The 17,805-nt window shown below is 41.6% G+C and overlaps 1 long non-coding RNA gene across 1 annotated transcript in view; it reads left to right on the forward strand.

Annotated features, from left to right (window-relative positions):
* LOC105733209 (uncharacterized) overlaps positions 1-17,013 on the forward strand; it is a 28,668-nt gene extending 11,655 nt beyond the window's left edge. Inside the window, exon 3 of the long non-coding RNA XR_001111205.2 lies at positions 16,761-17,013. This is a non-coding gene — a long non-coding RNA (uncharacterized LOC105733209). The remainder of the gene's footprint in view (positions 1-16,760) is intronic.
* The last annotated feature ends 792 nt before the right edge of the window (positions 17,014-17,805 follow it).

Genomic DNA, 17,805 nt, shown 5'->3' on the forward strand with positions numbered 1-17,805 from the left:
GGGAACAGGCAATTCACTGAAGAAGGAATAGAAATAGTTCAATAACGGCTGGGCGTGGTGGCTCACTAACCTCAGGTGATCCGCCCACTTTTGGGAGGCCAAGGTGGGTTGATCAACTAAGGTTGGGAGTTCAAGTCCAACCTGCCCAGCATGGCAAAACCCTGTGTCTACTAAAAATACAAAATAGCCAGGGATGGTGGCGGGTGCCTGTAATCCCAGCTACTTAGGAGGCTGAGGCAGGAGAATTGCTTGAACCTGTGAGGTGGAGGTTGCAGTGATCTGAAATCATGCCATTGCACTTCAGCCTGGGCGACAAGAGTAAGACTCCATCTCAAAATAAATAAATAAATAACATAAAAAAGAAATAGTTTGATACGTCTGTGTCCTCTGTTATAATGATCTCCTTGATCCAAGGGAAAATGCCTTACAGATAATTATCTGTGTAATCCCAATGCCTAACACTGCTGACACATAGTAGAGAATTAATACATGTTTCTGGAAAGAACAAAAGAATGAAGAAACCAGTGTATAATAGTGAAAGGACAGAGGTAGTAAAAAGAGAAAAGTGGGCTCAGGAACTGAGAAATTAGCTTGCAACATCAAATAAGTAAGCTCAGAGGCCTTAAAACAACAGAGTTCACATTTATACAAATCAAAATAAGAAGATACTATTTCTCACCTGCTAATTATCAAAATATAAAATATTGATTTTTAGTATTAAAAGTATAGTTGGCCGGACATAGTGACTCATGTCTGTAATCCCAGCTCTTTGGGAGCCTGAGGTGAGCAGATCACAAGGTCCAGCCTGGCCTTGGCTGCCTGCACCACCACACCCCGCTAATTTTTTGTATTTTTAGTAGAGTAGGTGTTACGCAATCTTGGCCAGGCTGGTCTCGAACCCAGAAGGCGGAGCTTGCAGTGAGCCAAGATCACGCCACTGCACTCCAGCCTGGGTGACAGAGCAAGAATCTATCTCAAAAAAAAAAAAAAAAAGGAAGGAAAAAAGAAAAGAGAAAGAAAGCTGATGGAGCTGGAGCAGTCCTCCATATTCCACTCCTAGAACATAATTTTCCCTAATTAATTCCCAACTCATCTCTCATCTTAACCACTTTGAGTTCATGACTAATAGTGAGAATAGCAAGGAGAACAACATATTCCTAGTTCAAGCAAAGCTGAGGTGTCCGAGGTGTCCAAAACTACTGATAGATTTGAGATTTATTTTACACTTTTTAGACTGTTCCTATAATTTTAGAAAAGCTTGAAACATTTTTGCATGTGCAGAAGTATCTAGAAAAAGACTGGAGGGAAATGCTGCAGGCTTTCCAAAGTGTGGAGTTTACCTCAGTACCCCCCAGAGCCTAGCACCGTGCATTGGGGGCCTTAGGTAATATTTGTATCAAATCAATCAATCAATAAATGAAATATACCAAGACATAAACCGTGATTGTAACTAAATGGTAGAATTTGGTATGTTTTTCTACTTTTCTGTATTTTTCTTTTTTTTTTTTTTTTTTTTTTTGAGACGGAATTTCGCTCTTGTTACCCAGGCTGGAGTGCAATGGCACGATCTCGGCTCACCGCAACCTCCGCCTCCTGGGTTCAAGCAATTCTCCTGCCTCAGCCTCCTGAGTAGCTGGGATTACAGGCACGCGCCACCATGCCCAGCTAATTTTTTGTATTTTTAGTAGAGACGGGGTTTCACCATGTTGACCAGGATGGTCTCGATCTCTTGACCTCGTGATCCACCCGCCTCGGCCTCCCAAAGTGCTGGGATTACAGGTGTGAGCCACCGCGCCCGGCCCTGTATTTTTCAATTTTGTATTTTGTATCAGAAAAGATCTTAATAAAAATATCAAATCTGGCCAGGTGCAGTGGCTCACACCTGAAATCTAATCCCAGCACTTTGGGAGGCCGAGGCAGGCAGATCACCTGAGGTCAGGAGTTCAAGACCAGCCTGGCCAACATGGTGAAACCCCATCTCTACTAAAAATACAAAAAAATTAGCTGGGGGTGGTGGCGGGTGGCTGTAATCCCAGTTACTCGGGAGGCGGAGGTATGAGAATCGCTTGAACCTGGGAGGTGGAGGTTGCAGTGAGCCAAGATCATACCACTGCACTCCAGCCTGGGCAACAGAATGAGACTCCGTCTCAAAAAGTAAAAAACTATATATATATTTATATCAAATATTACAGTCTTATGGACCAATCAGGTTCAGAGTCCTCTAGACTTGCCCAAGTTTCATGGGGTGTCAGGAAGCACCCACAGGCTGAATCAGGTCTTAGTCATAGAGCGGAGTTCAGGTGAACAGGGACTTATTGCTGCCACCTACCTACTCCCAAGTCCAAAGTGAACCATAATGTGATTGGCCTTTGTCCCTCCGATATACATAATGATTTTTGGAAACTAATAAGTTTTTAATGGCTGGCAGCTTCTCTGAACTCCTAGGTTGCTTCCTGGACACCTCTAAACATGGATTGTGAAGGTTGTTAGTGAGCAGTGCTCCCTTATTTCATTTTTACTTTTTAGAGACAGGGTCCCATTATGTTGTTCACACTGGCCTCAAAGTCCTGGGTCAAAGCGATCCTCCCACCTCAGGCCACCCAAGTAGTTGGGATTACAGGCGTGAGCCACCACTGGACCAGGCCTCCATTACTTCTTATTTTTTTGAGACGGAGTCTCACTGTGTTGTCCAGGGTGGAGTACAGTGGTGTGATCTCGGCTCACTGCAACCTCCATCTCCCAGGTTCAAGTGATTCTCCTGCCTCCGTCTCCCAAGTAGCTGGGATTGCAAGCATGTGCCACCTCGCCTGGCTAATTTTGTATTTTTAGTAGAGACGGAGTTTCACCATGTTGGCCAGGCTGGTCTCAAACTCCTGGCATCATGATCCACCTGCCTCAGCCTCCCAAAGTGCTGGGATTACAGGTATGAGCCACCACGCCTGGCCTCCATTACTTCTCATAGAAAGTAACTGCTGGGACCAGGTGTGGCGGCTCATGCCTATAATCCCAGCACTTTGGGAGGCCGAGGCAGGTGGATTGCTTGAGCCCCAGGAATTCAAGACCAGGGCAACATGGCAAAACCTTAATATGGCAAAACGTCATCTCCACAAAAAATTTTCTGGGTGTGGTGGCACATGCTTGTAGTCCCAAGCTACGCAGGAGGCTGAGGCAGGATGATCACCTGAGCCCAGGAGGTCAAAGCCACAGTGAGCTGTGATCATGCCACTGCACTGCACTCTAGCCTGGGCTAAAAAAGAAAAAAAAGAAAAAAAAAAGAAACTGCTGACATTGCTACACATTAGTTGCCTCTATGAACCCGACATTGAATCTTGGTGTATTTTTTTTTTAACTTTTATTTTAGTTCAGGGATGAAAGTGCAGGTTTGTTACATAGGTAAACTTGAGTCATGGGGGTTTGTTGTACAGATTATTTCATCACCCAGGTATTAAGCCTAGTACCCATTAGTTATTTTTCCTGATCCTCTCCCTCCATCCTCTGAAAGGCCCCAGTGTGTGCTGTTCCCGTCTATGTGTCCACGTGTTCTCATCATTTAGCTCCCATTTATAAGTGAAAATATGTGGTATTTGGTTTTCTGTCCCAGTGTTAGTTTGCTAAGGATAATGGCCTCCAGCTCCATCCATGTCCCTGCAAAGGACATCTCATTCTTTTTTATGGCTGCATAGTATTCCATGGTGTATATGTACCACATTTTCTTCATCTAGTCTATTGTCGATGGGCATTTAGGTTGATTCCATGTCTTTCCTACCAGGAACAGTGCTGCATGTGTCTATAAAAGAATGATTTGTATTCCTTTGGGTATATACACCCACTCATGGCATTGCTGGGTAGAATGGTATTTCTGTCTTTAGGGTTTTCAGGGACTGCCACTGTCTTCCACAATGGCTGAACTAATGTACACTCCCACCAGCAGTGTATAAGCATTCTTTTTCTCCACAACCTTGCCAGCATCTATTATTTTTTGGCTTTTTAATAACAGCCATTCTGACTGGGGAATCTGGGTGTATTTGTGCAAATATGATTTGGATACAGAGGTCATGACGCCTATTATGTGATACAGGATTTCTGCTGGGTGCTTACCAAGCTTTGGCCAATGGCAGTGGCCACGTCATGGGTTGTGCGTAGAGCAAAGGGGAAATGCACAGCTGTTCACCCAGCTGCAGCACAATTCCAGTAACAGTCAGCCAACCCTCGGTCGATGCAGAACTCTAATATAGCAAGAGTCTGTTCAAAACTGTTTGATGCCGTAAAATTACTGATCTGTGAGATATTTGACAAGAAGAGGTATTTTAACAAAAAGCTGGATGCATTATATATGTCTTTATAGGAAAAACGTATTTTTGACATTAGAATGTTGTAAGAAATGGTACAAAGTTATTCAGAATAAATAATGACAGTCTTAGATCCATAATTTAAGTATCTAACTCTGGACCCTACAATGAGATCCCATATTTGCTGTCTGGGACTGTTCAGAAAACCCTGCTTCAGCTTTTATATTAAAGCTATGTACCTCAAGGGCACAACTTAGAGAAGCTGAAGAAACTCATGGAGTTTCTGATGCATTCTTTGATTCTTACAAGATGTGGGGACTTCACAAAAGTTTCATGCTAACCTTTTATACAAATAAACCTATGGAGAGACCAGGAGATTAGAGTGGAGAAGAACTATTTCTTCTAAAGATAAAATAATTTCAAATCCTTTAAACCAGGGTCTTGCCTAATTTTAATGTATAATTCAGGGTTATAATATTATAAACTTCAGTATCTGTTAGGTACCATTCCCCATCTATTTAAACCCATTAAGGAAAATTATTTTATAATTTTGGAGGTGTAGATGACCTATCTAAGTGTGAGATAAAATCCTGAAATCATAGGCCAGGCATGGTGGCTCACGCCTGTAATCCCAGCACTTTGGGAGGCTGAGGCGGGTGGATCATCTGAGGTCAGGAGTTCGAGACTAGCCTGACAACATGGAGAAACCCTGTCTCTACTAAAAATACAAAATTAACTGGGTGTGGTGGTGCATACGTGTAATCCCAGCTACTTGGGAGGCTGAGGCAGGAACATCGCTTGAACCCGGGAGGCAGAGGTTGTGGTGAGATGAGATCACACCATTGCACTTCAGCCTGGGCAACAAGAACAAAACTCTGTCTCAGGAAACAAAAAAATCCTGAAATCATATAAGAGAAGATTACTGATGTAAGAAAAATATAAGATGTATTGTACACATCCTGGATGGCTGCAAGATGGTAGGTAGTATTAATCCGTGAAAGAAGAACAGTTTTCTCTCTGAGTCAACAACTATGTGTTACAGTTTGGGAAGGGGTCACTAATGGGAAAGCAGACTTGAGTCTGCTTCATTCATGGAAAAGCTGAGTGAGATCACAATCAGCTTCATTCATGCAAAAGCTGAGTGAGAGAAGATGATTTTGATCTGAGCCAAGTGTGCTTCCCAATACATCCTCCTTGAACTGAATTTACTAACTCAGTCACTGGCACAGCAAGCCATCTCCAAGTCTACCTCTCTGGGGAGGTGGAGCTGAGGAGAAGTATGGAGGACTGGCCACTCCAAAAGAGGGAGCACCCAGAGTTCATTCTCCAAGTCTTACAAGAAGGATATATTCTCTGTTCCTTCTCTGTTCCCCTTACATCAAAAAGTGATATAAGTCACCTTTTGCTTGGGTGAGAGGAAGAGGTAACAGAGAATATATCCTTCTGGGAAGTAGAAATTCCCTTCCCTCTGTGGAAGTGTGAGGAGTAAGCATTCCCTGACAAAACTGTGCAGTTGAGAACTTATTTCAATATTCTAGTGAGAAGGAAAACTGAAAAACTTCATTTAATGATGAAATATGCAAGTAAGTAGATTTTATAAAGTCAATAAACCTAGAAAATATCTTTGAGCAGCCTGTTAGAAGCCCTAGAGAAATGTGTGTCAAGGGCAAAAAATAAAAATACCGGGTTCTTGTATTGAGAACCTGTTGTTCATGATTTATATTCCACTTATTTTCTGACTCATTTCTTAGAAACTGCCCTCTGCCCATAACCATAGGTTTACCATGGAAGTAGCCTCTTTTTTTTTCTTTGAGATGGAGTCTCTCTCTGTCACCCAGGCTGGAGTGCAATGGCATGATCTTGGCTCACTGCAACCTCCGTCTCTGAGGTTCAAGCGGTTCTCTTGCCTCAGCCTCCCAAGTAGCTGGGACTACAGGTGCCCACCACCATGCCCAGCTAATTTTTGCATTTTTAGTAGAGATGGGGTTTCACTATGTTGGCCAGGCTAGTCTCAAACTCCTGACCTCAAGTGATCCACCAGCCTCAACCTCCCAAAGTGCTGGGATTACAGGAGTGAGGCACCATGCTTGGCCAAAGTAGCCATTTTGTACATGGTTACACTAACCCCTGATTACAGCAAGTCCACATCTAAAACCAAGTGGGAACAATTTCTCTCTTCTGGGGTAACTTTGGAGCTGGGACTCCGTGAGAGTCTGGGGTTGGGCCTACAATTTGTAATACTCAGCGGCTCTTGGTTTTCTGTCATATGAACTGGGAAAATAGTTTGAGCTCCAAGAAAAAGTAGAGCTAATGTGGAGACAGAAATAGACAAATATGAGGCGAGTTCCTCTTTCCAAATTCAGTTTATCCCTGATGCTCATTTGCACTCCTGATCTTGAGTTCCATCAGGGACCCTGACTTCCTTTCATTATTTCCCTTCTTGCTTGAGCTGGTAAGAGCAGTTTTCTGTTACTTGCAGCTAAAACAATGTATTAACACATGTTCAGAGAAACCAAGGATGCTGCGTCAGTACATCTGAGTCTGTTTTGTGTTGCAATAACAGAAGACTGAGTAATTTTTTTTTAAAGAAGACATTTATTTCTTACAGTTCTGGAGGCTGAGAAGTCCAAGGTCAAGGGGCTCACATCTGGGGAGGGCCTTTCTGCTCTGTCATCCCATGGCAGAAGACAGAAAGTCAAGAGAGCACATGAGAGAGAGAGAGAGAGAGAAAGAGAGATGACAGGGGTGGGGCAGAGCAGGCAGTGTAGGGAGTGGGGGAGAGAGAGAGACAGAGAGAGACAGAGAGATGAGACATAAAGGGGAAGGGGGCCCTAACTTATCCTTTTATTAGGAACCTACTCCCATGGGCCTCCAGAACTGTAAGAAATAAATATCTTCTTTTAAAAAAAAATTACCCCATCTGTGGTATTCTGTTATAGCAAAACAAAACAGATTCAGAGTCCTCACAACCTAATCACCTCTTAAAGGTCTCACCCCTCAACACTGTTGGATTAGGGATTAAATTTCCAACACACAAACTGTGGCAGACACATTCAAACCATAGCATGGTAGAAAAGTGGTCATTATGTTAGGAATGGGATTAATGAGCCTTGTGATTCAAGACAGCCACTTCATCTTTCTAGACCTCAGTTTTCACAACAATAAAATAAAGTTAAAATATATGATCTTTGCAGTATTTAAAAGTGCTGTTCCATTTCTTTCCGACTTTCATGGTTTCTAAAACAAAATCCACAGCCATATAACTCATTGATCCCCTATAAGTAATGTATCATTTTTCCTTGGCTGCTTTCAAGATTTTTTCTTTGACTTTAATTTTTAGCAGTTATGATGTGTTTAGGGTGGGCTTTCTTTGGACTTAACCTTTTTGGATTCACTGAGCTTTTGCATCTATAGATTTATGTCTTTCATCAGCCACTATTTCAAATTCTTTTTCTGCACTGAATTATTTCTCCTCTTCTCTGGAGCCCTAATGATACAACTATTGAGCCTTTTTAGTATTTTATCCACAGATCCCAGTGGCTCTGGGATCCGTTTTTCAATCTTTTTTTCCTCTGTTTTTCAGATTGGGTCATTTCTATTGATCTATCTTCAAGTTGACTGACTCTTTCCTCTCTCATCTCTGTTCTGCTGTTGAGCCTGTGGTAGACAGAATAATGACCACCCAAAGATGTCCATGTACTAATCCCTAGAACTTCTGAATATGTGAATTTACATGGCAAAAGGGATTTTGCAGATATGATTAAATTATGAATATTGAGAGGGAGATTATCATGGATTAACTGTGTGGGCCCAATGTAATCACAAGGAGCCTTATAAAAGGGAGACAGGAATGTGAGAAACCAAAATGCAGAGGTTGGACTGATGTAGCACTTTATTTATGTATTTATGTTTTGAGACAGGGTCTTACTCTGTTGCCCAGGCAATGGCGTAATCATGGCTCACTCAGACTTGACCTCGTGGGCTCAAGTGAGCTTCAGCTTCCTGGGTAGCTGGGACCACAGGTGTGTGTCATCACATTTGTCTAATTTTTAATTTTATTGCAGAAATGGTGTCTCACTATGTTGCTGAGGCTAGTCTCAAACTCCTGGGCTCAAATGATCCTCCTGCCTTGGTCTCCCAAAGTTCTGGGATGACAGGTGTGAGCCACGGTGTCCAGCGAGACTGATACTTTAAAGATGAGGGAAAGGACCTTGAGCCAAGGATTGATGACAGCCTGCAGACACTGGAAAGAGCAAGGAAATGGATTCTTCCCCACAGTTTCCAGAAGAAATTCAAATCTGCTGACATCTTGATTTTACTTCTGTAAGACTCATTTCACATTTCTCACTCTCAGAACACATTACATTACATAATACATTGTTTTGTTTTAAGTCACTACATTTGTAGCTGTTTCTTATAGCAGCCATGGTAGTAATTTAATACAGAGCTCAAGCAATAACTTTTTTTAAAAAAAATTGTTTTATTTTTTTGAGACAGAGTCTCCCTCTGTCACTCAGGCTGGAGTGTAGTGGCATGATCTTGGTTCACTGCAACCTCCGCCTCCTGGGTTCAAGCGATTCTCACAAGTAGCTGGGATTACAGGCATGAGCCACCATGCCCGGCCACAATAACTTTTAAATTTTGGTTATTATATATTTCAGTTCTAAAATTCCCATTTGGTTCTTCTTTATATTTTCTATTTCCTCCTTGAGGCTTTTTGTCTTTTCATTCATTTTTAAAACGGTGTTCACATTTACTCATGACTTTTTTGTAATAGGTACTTTAACATCCTTTTTAGATAATTCTAACATCTGTGTCATCTCAGCATTGGTATCTGTTGATTGTTTTTCCCATGTGAGTTGAGATTTCCAGGTACTTAAAATGCTTTTGAGTTTTATCCAGAAATTTTGAATATTATGAGACTCTGGACCTTGTTTAAAACCTGTGGGAAATGTTAATTTTTTTTTTTGCAGGTAATCTACCTGGCTTGGTTCAGTCACAAGGTCTGATCAAACTACTGTGAACTGTGCTTTCAACATCAATTCTCATCTATTGCTATTGAGATCTTCTGCAGATGTGTGCCACCCAGTGGTTGGTCTGGGACCTGTGTGTTGGATGGTCTATCTCTTGGTACGATTCTGCTGGGGGTTTGTGGTTTAGAGTCAGATCCATGCAAGTACAACTGGGAAGTAATCCTCCCACCTCAGCCTCCCAAGTAGCTGGGACTACAGGCACACACCATGCTCGGCTAATTTTTTCTATTTTTTTGTAGAGACAGGGTTTCACCACATTGCTCAGGCTGGTCTCAAACTTCAGAGCTTAAGGAACCCACTCACTATTACTACCATACAGAAATGGGAATGAATGAACTGGATCTATATGCATTAATAGGGATCAATCTCAAAACAATGTTGACTGTAAAAAATGTCCTAAGAGGTTAGAAACAGTGGGATGCCACTTACGTAAGTCACATACACATATGCAAGCACAAAAATAATACTATTTTGAATCCAGATATGAACTCACATAATAGCAGTTTAAAAATATAAATGTAAATGACAAGTTCAAAAAAGAGGTTAACTCCAGGGACAAAACGGAACAGGATGGTCAAGAGCTGTAGCTGTAGCTGAAATGCATATTAAAAAAAATAAAAAGTTCTAGCACACATTTGGTGAAAGGTTAATGTCTGTTATTTCCTGGTGTTATATGAATATCAAATATATTACTTTCTATATGTTATAGTTAAGATAAAGAATGATACTAATGATGATAAAGAGGGATTAGGAACCTTTCTATTCATAGGCTATGCCTGGTCTGATCTTATAAGAGAGCATTTGATTCATCCTATGGTTTTTCTACTAACAGATAGATTTGTGGATACAGTATGTAATATGTCTTTAAAGGCACAGATACATACATGTCTTTTTTTTTTTCAGTTGAAAACATTTTAATTTTTTTTTTTTTTTGAGATGGAGTCTAGCTCTGTCACCAGGTTGGAGTACAGTGGCAGGATCTCAGCTCACTGCAATCTCCGCCTCCCGGTTGAAGCGATTCTCCAGCCTCAGCCTCCTGAGTAGCTGGGACTACAGGTGCGCGCCACCACGCCCAGCTAATTTTTGTATTTTTTAGTAGAGATGGGGTGTCACCACGTTGGCCAGGATGGTCTCAATCTCTTGACCTCATGATCTGCCGGTCTTGGCCTCCCAAAATGCTGGGATTACAGGCGTGAGCCACTGCACCTGGCCCATTTTTAAATATTTTAAGACAAAAAAATGAGAACTGACTTTTTTTTAAATCACACATACACACGTCTAATGGCCAAAGTGCACTGAGGAAATGTGCTCCTGATCTGTCCTCCACAGTCCCCATCCTGTGGTTGAAACTTTGCAGGCCCTCCCTCTTCCTCTCCAATGCACTGGGAAGAGACAGTGGCTGCTTTACATCGTAGCCATGAGGTGTCGTGACAGCATGGAGGGCACTGCTGAAGTTGGAAATCTTTCCTGAGATGAAGGAGGGAGACTTCTCCCCACCAAGTTTAGGCAGATCAATGTGTCGACATTTAAAATAAAAATAATCCACATAAGCAGTAGGTCAAACAATACTGAATTTCAGATTTCCCACCAAGACACCTCAAATAGAGCAGCAACAATCTAGATCTTTCCATTCCTCCTGACAGCAGGCTTAGGCCCTGGAAGTATCTGCTGCTGCTGCTGCTGCTTTGACTCCATTTACGACCTTTCAGGATCAAAGACAATAGGAAGAACCAGGGTCCTCCAGATTTAATGGATCCTCCAGATCCATTAAATCATGTAGGTATGATTGATTATTAACTCAATCTCCAGCTCCTCTCCCCTCCCAAGAGGGTGGGGAGCAGGGTGGAAAGTTCCTAGCTTCTAATCACATGGTTGGTTCCCCTGGGAACCATCCTGAGATTATCCAAGAGCCCCCAGGTACCAGTCATCTCATTAGCATGCAGGAAGACTTTAAACTTTGAAGACTCCTAAACAGGGGCAGAGAACAAATATATATATATTATTACATCACAGGGAGCAATTCCTCCTGGGACTGGGGCACCCCAGCATCAGAGCAGCAGTTGTGGCAGCCAATGGCTATAGGGAACCCCAGCCCTATCTTTTTCAGGACTATCATTTATTCTAATACATAACTAGGTTTTCTAACACAAAAGTTTTTACGTCTAGCCTAAAGTAAAATTTAAAGGGCTGTACCTGTACAAGGCTAGGATTTCATAAAATTTATTTTATTATTATTATTTTTGAGACAGAGTCTTGCTCTGTTGCCCAGGCTGGAGTACAGTGGCACAATCTTGGCTCACTGCAACCTCCGCCTCTCAGGCTCAAGCAATTCTCCTGTCTCCACCTCCCGAGTAGCTAGGATTATAGGCACAGGCCACCATGCCCAGCTAATGATTTTTTTTTTTTTCATTTTTAGTAGAGATGGGCAGTAGTTAGCCAGGCTCAGTGGCACACATCTGTAGTCCCAGCTACTTGGGAAGTTAAGCAGGAGGATTGCTTGAGCCCAGGAGTTCAAGGCCAGTGTAGGCAACACAGCAAGATGTCATCTCAAAAAAAAAAAAAAAAAAAAAAGAAGTAAATTTAAAAAACCACTCACAGTGCTATATCATAATTTTCCCTGTGGTTTTTGAGCTATTTTCTTATTTGCAAGCCTTACTACTTTGTAGCGATTTGGACTTTAGAATACCTCTTAATGCCTTCATTCTTTATTTCAAATTCCTCTAGAAAAGCTGTTAATTCACATCCTCCTAATTACTTTCTCCTGATTGCTGATTACTTTCTCCCAAATCCTTTCAAGAGAAAACTAGCTGGTGGCTACCTCAAGGGCTTGCTTCTCAAAATACCCCTTTAGCCTGTTGTATTTCTATTCTCATGCCAAAACTAGGACGAGAAATCTTATATGGGCAATTTGTTGATGTTCACATTGAGTCCCTTTGAACATCTCCCCACCAATAAAACACAGGTTATCCTAACAAGCACTCTATTAACACAATGACTTGTCCTCTCCTACTTTACGTTATAAAACTGTAGCACCTTATAGTTACCTTATCATGTAGAACTTTATAGGTTTATATTTAACCTTGTATAATTTGCAATGTTGTTCTGGCAGATATGCCTATAAAAGTACTACATTTTAAGCAACTTTACAATGTATCAGGTCCGACCTGCAGACCCTGACCCCATGACGGATGAACAAATGTACTCAGACACAGATAGCCAGTGACAGAGTGGGCTAGGGGTCTGGGCCACTCACAGACACCGAGGAGGATGCTGTAAAGAGTCAGCACCCACGGCCCTCACTAGCTGGCACTGTGGGCATTTATTCAGTATAGATTTAATGAGAACGGCTTTGAGTCAACACACTTCTGGATAATTAACATGGTTGCCCTCCAGGAGAGAGCAGTCCTACAGGTGATTAAAGGCCAGAAAGTAAACTAACTTATCTAGATCAGTTTCTTTACATCCCCTAGTTATCTAACGTAAGCTTTCAGGCCTCGGATAGGAGAATCTGGCAGCCTTCAGCCAAAGCCTGTTCTGAGGGTTTTGCAAGACCCTCTGGCCTTCCAAGAAGGTTGGTGTTCATTTTACAATTTTTCCTACCGCCCTGACGGAACTCCTACAATTTATATCCTCTGTGTTTTCCCCAGGTTATCAATGCATTTTTAGTTGTAACAAGTATGTGTATGTTACTTTGTGCTTTGTTTTTTACCTTCCTCATTATGTGCTTTTCTTTTTAATATGTTAATAACCGATTTCCCCTTTTTAAAAATTGAGATAAAATTCACCATTTTAAACAGTACATTTCAATGGTGGTTAGTATATTCATGATTTTGTGCAATCTTCACCACTATCTAATTCCAGAACATTTTCATTACCCCTAAAAGAAATCTCATACCTGTTAGCAGTTATTCCCAATCCTTCCCTGCCCCATCCCCTAATCTGCTTTCTGTCTCTGGATTTGCCATAGAGCAAAGCAAAGCACAGCACATCTCCTATAAATGGAATCATATAATATATGGCCATTTGTGTCTGGCTTTTTTCACTTTGCATAATGTTTTCAAGTTAATGTTGTAGCATGATTTTTTTTTGAGATGGAGTCTCACTCTGTCACCCAGGCTGGAGGGCAATGGTGTGGTCTCGGCTCACTGTAACCTCTGCCTCCTGGGTTCAATTGATTCTCCTGCCTCAGCCTCCTGAGTAGCTGGGATTACAGGCACATGCCACCAGACCCAGCTAATTTTTGTGTATTTTTAGTAGAGGTGGGCTTTCACTATGTTGACCAGGTTGGTCTCAAACTCCTGACTTTGTGATCTGCCCGCCTCAGCCTCCCAAAGTGCGGGGATTACAGGTGTAAGCCACCACGCCCAGCCAGTACTTCGTTCCTTTTTATGGCAGAACAGTTGCATGTACATACACATTTTATTTATCCATTAATCAGTTGGGCATTTGGCTTCTTTCAATTTTTTGGCTATTATGAATAGCTACTATGGACATTCATGTACAAGTTTTTGGAGTGGAATGACTGGGTCACCTGGCAACGACATGCTTAACTTTTTGAGGAACTATCAAACATTTTTTTCACAGGGGCTGTACCATTTTACATTCCCACGAGCACTGCATGAGCGTTCCAGTTTTTCTACATCCTTGCCAACACTTTCTATGTTTTTCTCCCATTTTTTTTACATTCACTTATTTCTCTTTCTAATTATGGTGTCTCTTATGACATTAATATACTATAGTTTACAGTTTAATTTCTTATATAATTGGGCATTTGATTGCCTGCTTTTCCCTCTGCAGTTACAAAATATGGCTCCTTATAAGTCTTTGCAACAAGATTTTTTTTCTTTCAGATCATTTCCCAGAAGGATATTCTTTCAAAGTGGGATTACTAGGTAAATAAGTAGGAATAGTTTTATGTTAAAAGCACTTGTTGCTGCCAGTGCCAAGTATCACCTTATTCCTTCACAGTGCAATTTAATTAAACGCTTACAGAGGTCTTGCTGTGTCTGAGGCATTATGTTACAGACTCACAGGTATACAGATTTGGTCTTTACCCGCAAGGCACTTACGGTCCAGTAAGACAGAAAAGAATAGATAATTTCGTAACATATAAACATAAAGGTATGCACAAAATACTGCGGGAGTACAGTGAGGGGAGGTGGAAGGAGTTTGGAAACTGGGACAAAAAAGGCTTCTTGGAAGAAATGAAACTTAAGATGAATCTTGAAGACTGAGAGGGAGTTAACCAGTCATTAACAAAGGAACAGAAGCTTTGTATATGCAGCCTGTGATGTTTAGTGATTTATGAATAATCTTGCATTCTGGGGAGATCAAGTGTGTGTGTTGGGAGAAAGGGTCAGAGAGAATGATGACAAGAGTAATTCAATTCAAAGCAAACAAGGGAAACTGGGCGCAGGGGCTCAGGCCTGTAATCCCAGCACTTTGGGAGGGTGAGGCGGGTGGATCACTTGAGATCAGGAGTTTGAGACCAGCCTGGTCAACATAGTGAAAACCTATCTCTACTGAAAATACAAAAACTAGCTGGGTGTCGTGGCAGGCACCTGCAATCCCAGCTACTTAGGAGCCTGAGGCAGGAGCATCTCTTGAGCCTGGGAGGCAGAGGTTGCAGTCAACTAAGATTGTGCCACTACACTCCAGCCTGGGCAAGAGAGTTAGACTCCATCCCCCGTCTCCCCAAAAAATCAAGCAATCAAGGGAGGAAGTTTCAAGGAATTAACAGTGAGCAGGGTAAGTGGAAGAAAAGCCCAGTAAGTTATGTCTGAAAGTGTCCATTTGATGCGGCAAGAAAGAGGAAGAACCTGGCACCAGCCATTTCAGTGGAGTCAGTGAGGTTGGAAATGGACTGGAGATGAGTGAAGAGTAAGTGGGAGGTTTGGAAGTAAGAGATAGCTTGTGATGACTAAAAAAAGCCCATGACAAGGGTTTTTGCCATTCTTACTCTGAATATTTTAAAGCAATCCAGGTGTAAGTCAGTGGTTTCCAAGTCTTTTCATGAAGCCTACTTACTGTATTTTTACTGAGAGTAGCTAATTTGAAGTGGTAGATTGTTTACAAAGATGGGGGCAGTGATTGTCCTATACTATTCTGCAGGCCCCACACTGTGTGACTTTGCCATTCCATCCATTAAGTGGTGGAATCTGTTTCTCCTTCGTGAATCTGCACTGGCCTTGTGATTTGTCTGGTAAAGGCAACAGAAGCAACATTATGTGGTGTCTTACCTAGACCGTCAAAGGCCTTGTAGCTTCCACTTTACTTTTCTTCCAGCTTCACTGAGATACGATTGACAGATAAAAATTGTATATATTTAAGGTGTACAAAGTGATGTTTTGATATGGAGAACAATGTGAAATGATTACCACACTCAAGCTAATTCACATATCTAACAAGACAAACAAAACCTCTTGGCTAAGCCCAATTGAAATTGCTGACCCACAGAATTATGAGAAAATAAAATGGTTGTTATTTTAGGCTACTGAATTTTGAGTAATTTCTTATATGGCAAAATGCAACTTTTATAACCGCTTATTTTAAAAATGTATTTTCTTGCAGTCTATGTCTATTCATAAGGCATTTCATCATGAAGGGCTAAGTATTGTAAGTAAAAGCGAAGAGCTGTTTCTGTACTCCACTTCCTAGATTATTCATAAAAATATTAAAACAGGCCTGGTGCAGTGGCTCACCTATAATCCCAGCACTTCAGAAGGCCGAGGCGGGTGGATTGCTTGAGGCCAGGAGTTCGAAACTATCTTGGCTAACATGGTGAAAACCTGTCTCTACTAAATATACAAAAATCAGTAGGGCATAGTGGCACATGCCTGTAATCCTGGCTACTTAGGAGGCTGAAACATGAGAATTGCTTGAACCCAGGAAGTGGAGGTTGCAGTGAGCCGAGATCATGCCACTGCCCTCCCAGCCTGGGCAACAAAGCAAGGCTCTGTCTCAAAAATAAAATAAATAGGGCCGGGCGCGGTGGCTCACGTGTGTAATCCCAGCACTTTGGGAGGCCGAGGCGGGTGGATCACGAGGTCAAGAGCTCGAGACCATCCTGGTCAACATGGTGAAACCCCATCTCTACCTAAAAATACAAAAAATTAGCTGGGCACGGTGGCACGTGACTGTAATCCCAGTTACATGGGAGGCTGAGGCTGGAGAATTGCTTGAATCTGGTAGCCAGAGGTTGTAGAGAGCTGAGATCGAGCCACTGCACTCCAGCCTGGGTTGACAGAGAATCTGACTCAAACAAAAAATAACAAAACCCCAAATGTATTTTGTATTTTCTTTTCTTTCCTCTTGGGTTTTAAGATGTAATTTTAAAGCAAAACTATATAGACTCCATGGCTCCTCCATTTCTCATGGTATATACTCCCTTCACATTTATCTAACTGTTCACTAGTATCTAATTATTGTGCCTTCTTAGAAGTTCCAGGGACTAATTATGAGACAGACCAAGCCTGGAGACCCAGCTACAAAATTCCAGAGATGACTTCAAGGCGGCTAGTTAACAACCTGGCCATTGTAGACGTGAGGCCAGCCCACATTCCAGGTGGATTGGGACCCAAGAGAGCCACCAGAACAAAAGCCACATTGTACTCAGCACAATTCTTGCCTGCCTTCCTTATCAAGTTTTCCCTTTTTAAACTGCTTTCGCTTCCAAAATTGAAATGATTTAATCTGGCCACTTTCCTTTTACTAGTTTTGGTTAATAAAATCATTTTCTTTCTACTAGACCTTGCTCTTGTTAGACTCTGCAAGCAGTGAGCATCCCGACCTGTGTTTAGCTGCAATTTTACATACTGTTTCCTATTTGTAAGTCTTGTTTTCTAGAAATATAGACAACAGTGTCTGATTAAAAAAAAAAAAAAATAGAGCCAGCTTCCATCAGAGTTCTGGTCAAGCAGGCCACATAGCCTTAGTTATATATATCAAGTAAAAAGTCAAAGCCTTAGGTAGTAGAGATCTCTGTTCACAACTGTTGCCTTAACCCCAGGTTTTCCAGAATTCCTACAGGAAAAATGAACTATATGAATTATAACAATGTTTTTTTTTTCTCCTAGTGACCTTCTCTTTCACCAAAACTAAATGACCATTAATCCAATAATCTCAAAGTTTCACGAAGACAAAAATAATCCCCATTCCAAAATGAAGGCCCTTGCATGGCTGTATGTTCAAATTGAAATAGAAAAAGAGTACTGGTTACATTTGGTTGCATCTGCATACCTGACGTTAGATGAGATTAACATTCCCAAACCAAAATATAGAGAAAGGCATTGCAAAGGTGATGCCACTGTGGCTACTCATCTGAATGATTTGTTCTTTCTTTACCTACAGTTCTGCTTCCATTCCAGTGGAGTAATAATGTAGGGGAGGATGTATGTGTGGGAGAGGAATTAATTCTTTCTCAATTCATAGAATACAGATGCTGGATCACTACCAGAATTTTGAGAGATGCAAATAAGACTTTG

This window comes from Aotus nancymaae, unplaced genomic scaffold (assembly GCF_030222135.1).
Source record: "Aotus nancymaae isolate 86718 unplaced genomic scaffold, 86718_ANA_hifiasm-v0.15.2.pri h1tg000057l, whole genome shotgun sequence".
NCBI classification, from domain to species: domain Eukaryota; kingdom Metazoa; phylum Chordata; class Mammalia; order Primates; family Aotidae; genus Aotus; species Aotus nancymaae.